Source organism: Haemaphysalis longicornis, unplaced genomic scaffold (genome assembly GCF_048455015.1).
Source record: "Haemaphysalis longicornis isolate Haplotype H1 unplaced genomic scaffold, Haemaphysalis longicornis Haplotype H1 scaffold_12, whole genome shotgun sequence".
NCBI classification, from domain to species: Eukaryota; Metazoa; Arthropoda; class Arachnida; order Ixodida; family Ixodidae; genus Haemaphysalis; species Haemaphysalis longicornis.
This window is the reverse complement of record NW_027526225.1, coordinates 56,482,004-56,491,289: the sequence shown is the minus strand read 5'-3', so window position 1 is coordinate 56,491,289 and position 9,286 is coordinate 56,482,004.

Sequence of the window (9,286 nt, the reverse complement as noted above, 5' to 3'; positions counted from 1 at the left end):
TTTATTCAGTGAGAAGCGACCAATTCGAGCTTTTACCCCTACCCATCCTTTTTTTTTCTTGCACTCCCTATAGGATTAAAGGGTTACACGAAATGAAAGCTGGTCCTGCGAAGTTCGCTTTAAAGCGCTGTTCTTCTCACGTGTCCCAGGAGTTGAGCCAGCAGTTCGGGTGCAGGACAAAAATGACGGTGATGGAAGTACCAAGGGCATGCATTCACGCACTATTGTTGTTGATAGTGTCTGCATGTATAGGCTCCGGACAGCGAAGTTTGCCGCGCGAGCGCAGCGCCAGCCGCGACAGACACGCGCAACTCTGAGTCGGTCCCGCCGCGCCGACCGCCTTCAGCGCCAGTGAACGCAACTTAGCAAAAAACGTTTGTTATACCGTTATTTGCGCGTATAAGTACTACATAGAGCAACAAAGTCATGCAAAATGTTATACAGTCGGGGGAAGCCTCCAAATAAAACGGGGCACTGATAAAATGCTGTCGCCTCGCTGCCGAGCCGTAGGAACTGGGAAGCATGTGTTCAAGGCTTTGCATTCTCCCGCGGATTCTTCTTCTCTATTTTTTTTTCGGAGATACCGATCATGGTTACTGAATCTTGAAAGGCCCACATTAAGCGAGCGGATTACATGCTGCCTTGGTGTACGAGAAGCTTGCTAGTAGGGTGGCCAGCAGGCGGTAAATACACACAAATGCGCATTAAATTTGGTAACAAAGAGGGCCCCCGAACACAGGTATAGCAGAGTAGTTTATCACCCAGCGGTTCTACTCTGCTTCTTCTAATATTCCACGTGCTCATACCGCCGAATTAAATACATATAACCACATATGGGCGCGGACACTTATTGGCGTTAATGTTCCCAAATGTTTCGCGAGAATTTGGATAGCGTAAAATCACCGCCTCTTCTTGCAAAAGAAACAATGAAATTATTGTCCAAGCCACTGAAAAGCAACAAAAAATAGAGCTAAGACGTGCCGCAATCAAAGTTGGAACAATATGTACATAGGAAAAAAAATTTTCGCGTTCGGGGAGGAGGAGGAGGAGGACAAACTTTATTTATCCCATCCGTTGTGATTGCGGTCACTCCGGACCAGTGAGGGGTGTACTCAGAGAACTAAATTTTTTCTCCCGTGACTTTTGTTGCAAAAGTGTTGATGGTAATAAAAACGCTACTATTCCTTCCTAAGGGAGGTCTCCTGCCGAACCGTTGGCATGGAGAGAAAAAAAATACGCGAATATGAATATTCCGTAATTTATTCCGATACGCCTATTAGATGTTCTGCTTACCCCTCCCCCATCCCATCCCTGTCCAAAGGAATTTCTTGTGATAGCCTTCTCGTGATGAGTTTCTTTTTTGGGGGCGTGTTTACGTATATGCAACTAACGTACTGGGCTACAACTGGAAGCCCAAAAGTTTCTCGGCGAAGCGGGCACTAATTAACGTCCGCACTTTCGCTATACCCCAACAAACGTGAATTTTATACTGTTACATGTATGGAGCATCACATTCGGATCAAAGACCTATATGTAACTCCCGTGTGGTCCAGAGTCGCATGCAAGTGCACTCACATGGATGGAATACCCCGCGCGGAAACATCGCGCAACGTCTGATATATTTGCAGACAAAGCCTCCTCTTTAGTGGAGTGAGCAATATAAATTACGTTTTCTTTTGAAGCGAAACATGCTGATCTTGAGAAAGGTTTGCCCCGCAGTCAGGCTGTACAAGCGTTTCTCTTCTCGGCATCACGCCTATGCGGCCTTCATATGCCTTCTCATACGTGAGTTCAACCAAATAAATCCTTCTCCATTCACATGCACTACGTGGCAGGATTACTTTACAATCTCTTACTTCGTTTTAAGCTCGAAAGGGGCGACTAGTATGCTTAATCCGCGCTGCAAAAAGAAGAGCGCCCCCGAGCCAGCAGCGTACCGTCTTGCGGGGACCGACCCAGTGTTGCGCATACTGCCGAAGGGGGCGCTGGGTGTCGCGGGCTCCGTGTCGCCCTCTGGACGCTGTCCGGAGCCTATAGCCTAACAAAATTAAGTATGCGGGGTGTTTAGCACGAAGTGATAACGGAAGTAGCGTGATAGTTTGTGTGTATGTGTGTGTGAAGACAACTTTTTTAAAGTAGAAAGAAAGTGGAGAAAAACATCTCCGCGAAGCCACGACCATCGGGTCACTCGAGTGATGCCTTAATATAACGAGACTTGCATAGAAAAATTGTAAGGGCGCAGAACCAGTCCGGATGAGCATAATCTCGGGGACTCTTAATTTGGAAGAACGAATAACCCAGGTTAGACCGCGCAAAAAGGTAGAGGTTCATACCTCTACCCTGTTAGTCGTCCCTGGCTTCTTAGCTATACCAAAATCGACATGAGGGACACACCCGCCCCGCGCAGCGCCGTCAACCAGATCGGCGCAGGTGTAAGCCTACTAGATTTTATAGCTTGTTTTAAACCTTCGAGTAAATCTGTAGGCGGTTGTGTTAAGGGTAAACAACTGTGAAATATATATTCTGACCCCACCGGTTCTGCAGCCATGAGCTGGTAGTGCTGGCAAAGCTTAAATCCTTTGCTGAGGGCGCGTTTTTTTTTTTTTTTTTCCCTATAGAGTATACCGGCGTTTACGTTCTTTGCACAATCTTAGAAGAGACGGGAAGGGAGTTCTCTACGCCTGGTAATAATGCCGGCGCGACGGCCCGGTTCTCATAGCTGCGACAAAGCCGCCCTCGATGGCAGTAAAATTTTTCAACCTCCTTTCCGTAACTGTAGTGAATGTTCTTTCCCGAATATTTCGCGGGCTCGGCCTTTCACCGTGAAACCGTGCATTGCGGGGAAATGCCACCCCCCTCCTCCCCCATTTACAAAATGAAGCGAGTTCAAGACGGATGAGATAAGCAGGAAAACCGGCTGAAAACGGTGGCTCGAAATGAAAATAATAAGACTGCTCGGCAATGTTTTTCGCGAGAGGCAAGGCGAGTATATACAAAGTATCTTCCTGTCCCGAAACCGGAGACGGGCTGTCGGTCGGGTTCCCTCGTTTCACCGTCGGCCTTTTCACGAACATGCCGCTCCAAGGCATCATTATAACCACAGATTCGTATAACGCGGCATCGTTAAGACCAGCACAGCGCGCATAGTAGAAAGCTAATACCTGCTGCATCGAAGTAAACTTGCGGAACTGCCTTCAGTCACGGCACGGGTAACTAGGGACATATATCAGTCGCCCCTGGCGCCCATAGCAGCGGCATTCGAGTTAACCCTCGCATAGGGGTATCGAGAAGTGCTTGCCGCGAGGCATCCTTTTTATTATCGGTGTTGTTTTTGCCGCCACCGGGGGTTACTTTTTGTGAGTGCGTGTTAATGGCGCATTTTTAAACGAATGGCCCCACGATAGAACGGAATAAGCCGAGAATCATCGGAGGCAGTTAAAGTTAGCTTTGTAATTATTGCTACGGTTATTAATGGGGCCGCCGGGCTGAAGCGACATCATCGACGAGCTGTGCCCGACAGCAGTGGCGCATTTGAGGCCGGTCACACCCTGCGTAACGGGTCGACGACATTCGATTACGTGCGCACCGCTGGTACATGCGTGCGAAATGGAAGAAAGTCTTGCCGGATTGGCTCGCTCATCCGGTTTGGCTTGGCTCAGTGTGCGGCTGACAAAGTATCTCAAGCCATGAGGCGCCTTTTTTTCAGAAAACAAAATTTGTATTGGCTGAAGTTTGCTTTGGATAAATCTTTATAACGCCACCAAATGGTATATTCACAGAGAGCGAGAGAGAGAGAGAGAGAGAGAGAGAGAGAGAGAGAGAGAGAGAGAGAGAGCTCTATTGTCTGACAGGAGCGTGCATGTCATGTGGTTGGGAAAAAAATTACACCATCTTCCCGTAGGGTATGCAAAGCAGCCATGGGGTAGATTCAAGTGCCCATTAGTTTTCAGTTCGTCGTTGAGCCCATGGCTGTTTCGATTACTACTCAGGGTTCCCCTACTAGAAGATGGTGTAATTTTATTAGATGCGACGGGGCTATGTCCCTCCCTTGTCGTTGTTGCGCCGCCCACACTCCCACTACGCATGCTCGTCTTGCTGAACGCCCGGTGGTGTCTTACCCTTTATTTGCTCCTGGAGCGACAGTGTTACCGGTGTCTTCCTGGGCCGGCCCTAGATGAGCCGAGCATGCGCAGTGGGGGTGTCGACGGCGCCACAATGACAAGGGAGGGACATAGCCCCGACCATGAGATGCTGGAGCGGCAGTGTTGCCGGCGTCTTCCTGGACCGGCGGATGGATGGACGACGGACGACGGACGATGAAGCCGAGAGCAAGAGATGCTTTGCATCTAAAAGAGGAACAGGGAGGGAGAGATGCACGATAGAGATGTCTCAGTTCAAGCTTACCGTAAAGTTCCGAAAGAACGCCCACCCAAAGCACTGAGCCTATCAAGTGAAACATATTGGATGGGCGATCTTTTGGTTCAGGGACGAAAAACTAGAAAAAACTGTCAGCATCACCAGCCAAGACTGCGGGCATATCTAGAAAAAAATACCAGATGGGGAAACTTCCGGCTCAAGCGCGGAAAGGAGTGACCGCATCAACACATGAATAAACGTTTCGCGTTTATTTTGTTCACTCATCGGTGCTAAAGGCATCGATTTTAGGGGATGGTCGATATTTGAGGTCTTTTATTAAATTGAATATTTTACCCCTAAAGGGGGGTGGGTGATGGTTTGGGGGTATGCGTTCGCTCGGAACTTTACGGTTCGTGGTCCGTGCAAGGATCGCGAGGTCACAGGCTCCTTGAACTGGTAGGGATCATTTAGTGAAGGGTTCCGTAGGAAAACAGGCACACAAGAACTGTTATGACGAAAGTCGGTGCTAGTTAACTCCCTAAAACACAAGCTTGCACTTGCTAATATTACCTCGAATGAAGAATTAATGGTCTTGAACACGTTGCAAATGCGTTTCCTGTATGCACGTGGGGACCGATTTCTTTTCCCATATACACTTGCGACCAGTCGTGAAGTGCGGCAGTATTCCCAGAGAAGAAATTAAATTCCGCAATAACTCCCAAACGTACGAAGTTGGCCCCCACCCCTATCTGACTGCGTTGCGGTGACACAAGTTCCCCACACCTTAGGTCCATAAAAATGGACGAGTAAAATGACAAGCTTCCGATGGAAAGAGGATGAATGTTTGCCAGAGAGCAGAGAACGGGCACTGCGACGCCCGGTAATTAAAAGGACGTAATTAAAAGAGCTCGTATACGTACGCCGTAAAAGAAAATGTGCGGGACCGTATCACCTATTAAAACGAATACCACCGCCGTCCTCTTTTCAGCCTCCTCGCCCTCATTGCCATGGCATTGAGCCATCGCACTTCCGTTTTAAGCAGGGTGTTTCGCGAACGAAACTCGGAAATAAAATTCGGCTGGCAGCGCACCCTCAAAATTGAGCCCCGCCATAATGAGTCGGCGGGCAGGAACGCCGGACCAGCAGAAGAGCGAAATCTCAAAAAACGTCAACTTTCCTACACTCACGTTTGGCGCAAAGTTTGATATCAGCAGGAGTGCGCGACCCGCCCCCTCCCCATGAACGGAGGCATACAAAAAAAAAAAAAAAAAAAAAACATCGGTCTGCCGTTAGTTTAAAAGTATTGGTCCACTCTGCCTGACACGAGACCCTGAAAGTGGCCACGAGATCGTTGCCGCTTACGGTAACCAATTAAGCCGAGGGAGGGTAAATTGCGCTCCGACGTATATAGTTACAACACATACACACACACACACAGAAAAGAAGGCACCGCAAGTTTCTTTCAGCCTTGATAGCTACAGGTTCACTCTACTTGTCAATTTAAACCGGCAAGAAGTGCCCGAGAGCAGCAGAATTTTTTCCTCTACGACTCTTAATGCGAGGACTGCCCTCGCGCAGTTTTTGGGCAATCTAAAACAAGAAATCGAGGCAACCCTACAGTAGTGGTCTTGCATACAAAACCGGTTTTGCACAGAAACATGGATAGATTAAGCCGACGTCAGACGTCGTTTTCCTCTACCTCATTCTAGTGGTGGTGGTGCCAGATCAATATACAGCCTGTCCAAGCAATGGGCGCTAAACAAACGAAAAAAAAAAAAATAACACGGAGATCTTTCCTGCCGTTCCACAGAGCAACCGGGAGCGGCGCTTTTAGTGTGCATAAAATAAAATTTATTATCGGAAACCTAACGGAACGGTTGAAACGTCGCATTAATTATGCTGCCTTAGTGGCCCTATTTCAACTTGGAACTTATAATTTGTTTTTATTGGTGACGGGCTCTCGTGTGCGCATTTTCGCGCCGATTAAAACAGCGATTCAATGACGTACCCAGAACTTCAACCCGCTTTTTCCACCCTGCGGATCAGTTTCGCCCGCAACGCGACTGCTTATCCACTCATCCACTGCGGCAAGTTGAAACCGAAATCCTAGCTTTCAGGTTTTAGGTTTTTATGTGCTCAAGAAAAACGATGCCAGTGTTAGAATCTGCTGAAAGTAAGGGCATGGTAGTTGAAATAACAAAGATCCTAATCAGGCGCATTTCGGTCACGCTTCTGGCGTTGCGACTAAAGGCGAGATATCTGGTGCTCCCTGGGCTACGCTTAAAGGGATCAGGAAGACCAATCACAAGTTCGGTTCATTAAAATTTTTAGCCAGGTCACTGGCTGAATTGTCCAGCTTTTCAAGTTTCTGGTTGGAAAGACGTGGGGCGTTTCTACTTGCGTTAGTAAAGAAGGCCCGGGATTTTTCTCGGTGTTCAACATTACAGCCTGCCCTTTCTGCCCAATACCTGCAAAACCAACCTACGCCCATTCAGGCGATACATGCCCAATGTCTCCGGACGTGTCTTGGTCTACCGCGTTGCACATCAACAGTGGCAACCATCTGCAAGACCACGGGGCAGTGGATGCACTCCGGGCTCACATTATTCCTCTCGCTCGGCTGCCTCTTCGCCACCTGCGGTCAACGAGACCACGGGCATCCTTTCGTAAAGTAGTCGCCGCTCACTGTGAGAGCCTCTTCTGAAGATACATACCTGCGGCAGGACCATCATCTCCCTTTTGGTGCCTCTCGCAGCCACAAGTGTACCCAACTATCCATGGAATAACCGAGAAAGCGATATGCCACCACAAAGTCTTAACAGCTCTGTATGCACTTGTGAAGCGAAGCTTTAGTATTATGACTGATGGCATCTGTAACGCTAAAAAAATTACACCATCTTCCCGTAGGGGAACCCTGAGTGGTATGCGAAGCAGCCATGGGGTCGACTGAAGTTCCCATTAGTTTTCAGTTCGTCGTTTCCGTTCACGTTCAGCTTCGCGTGCCTTCGTTGTGTCAGTAGCTTCCTGACGTAGTTTGTATGAGTGAAGGACATAAGGCGCGTTCGTAGCAGATGCTCCCGTCTCGGTTTGCAGCGCAGTGGGAAGAGCGCCACGTACCTCCCGTTGCGGCCGGAGAGTCGTGGGATCGAAACCGGACGCCGCCTAACTATTTCTTTTTATAGTGGACTGCGCTGACGTCAGCCCAAACGCCGACGGGGCTGAAGAGACGCGCATGCGCAGTATAGTGTGGACGGCGGACAACGACAACGAGGGAGGGAGGGACGCAGCCCCGAGCATGAGATGCTTCGCATCTAAAACGCCTCAAAGAAAGGTCAACTTTCTCTGACGATGATGATGAACGATCATGGGTGGAGTGAAAGGAAAAAAAAGCCGCTTCCCGTGGCCGGAATCGAACCTGGGTCACTCGCGTTATGAAACCGGCGTCTGCCCGATTACTCCATTTCTTTTTTTTTTTGTTTTCTTGATTGCATGGGAAACTAGCCCGAATAGTTTAAAGTCCCACCCTAACTACAATAATGGTACATTCACTAATGCATTTTAAAAGTCAGGCAGGCACACACACGCTTCAAGAAGATGCAACCAGTCCGGCGGCTGCGATTGCGCTGCATAGACACTGTACACAAGCGCACATTGTTCGCGAAAAATTGACTTAGTTCCACGAGGTTCCTCGGCATGGTGGTCAATCATGCGGCACTTCCATAGGCTAAACAATCCTATCAGCACGAAAAGGTCATATGGCACGGAACAGTTCTTCATCACTGGCAGGAATCTTATACTGTAAAGGGTGATGTCTATATGTCCTTTTTAAGAGTCTGCTGCAGAACATCCCAAAAAAAAAACACAGCATCCCGACATAAAACAAAGCAGTGATCAATTGTCTCCGGCTGGTTACACAAGCGACAGTTAACAGACCAAGGCACATATGCACCTTTACTATATCGAGCCATGTTTTAACAGGAAACGTTGATGTGTGCAACTTATGGTCGAAACTCAGTCCAAACTCAGACGACAACCGAAGAATCCGCCGCAGGAACGGTTCGCGTTCAACCATCGTCGTTGTTAGACGGAGGGGTGCATGATTTTTGCATGAAGCCTACAGAGACCGGATTGACTGATGGCTCGGTAACGCGCTTTAGTTCTGCGGGAGCTGTAATCGTACCAGCCAGATCTGTAGACATTCATTTCAAACTGTCCAATTAAACGACGCCAACCGAATCCGAACACACAGCTTTCGCAAAGCTCAAACATCAAACAAGAATTACCACAGAAATGGGCTGTGCTTTGCGGCTCTAGGCTGCAACTCTTCAGTTTCTGCAGTCTGCTCTTCGCCGCGGCCCGTAGGAACAGTTTGTGGCCGAAATTCGTCCTGAGTATGACGTCCTAGTCAAGAAAGGCATAATATTATTTTTTCAATGGCTCCCAAGCCACTGCGGCATTTCTGAGAATGAATGACAAAGTGGCTCATTCTGCCCATTAAACGTGCCCGATTGACCTGCATCCCGTTATCGCGTCATGACGGTGCAAGGTCACTCCGCGCCATCGACCGCAAAATCGCGCTTGCTCTCTGAAATACGCCGGAGTTTTCACACTCGCGCTTGTACTCGCTCGACCCCGACCTGCAGCGCCACTTACCCGTTAATATGCCACGCTCGGATGCCACCCTCCTGCGACGCCTGTGGATGGCAGTCGCTTTCACCAACTCCTTCACTATCGGCATGGCTGACAGCCCTGCTTGCGACGCGTGTGCCACGGATGAAACAATAGAGCACCTCTTGTGTGACTCTGTCCACTTTGCAACACAGAGGCAGCACCTGTAAACAGCACTCCGGAAGCTCTACAACCAAACACTGACTACGAAAACTTTTATGTCACAGGCGTTGCCCATCGCAGTCCCAAAAGGCCATAAATG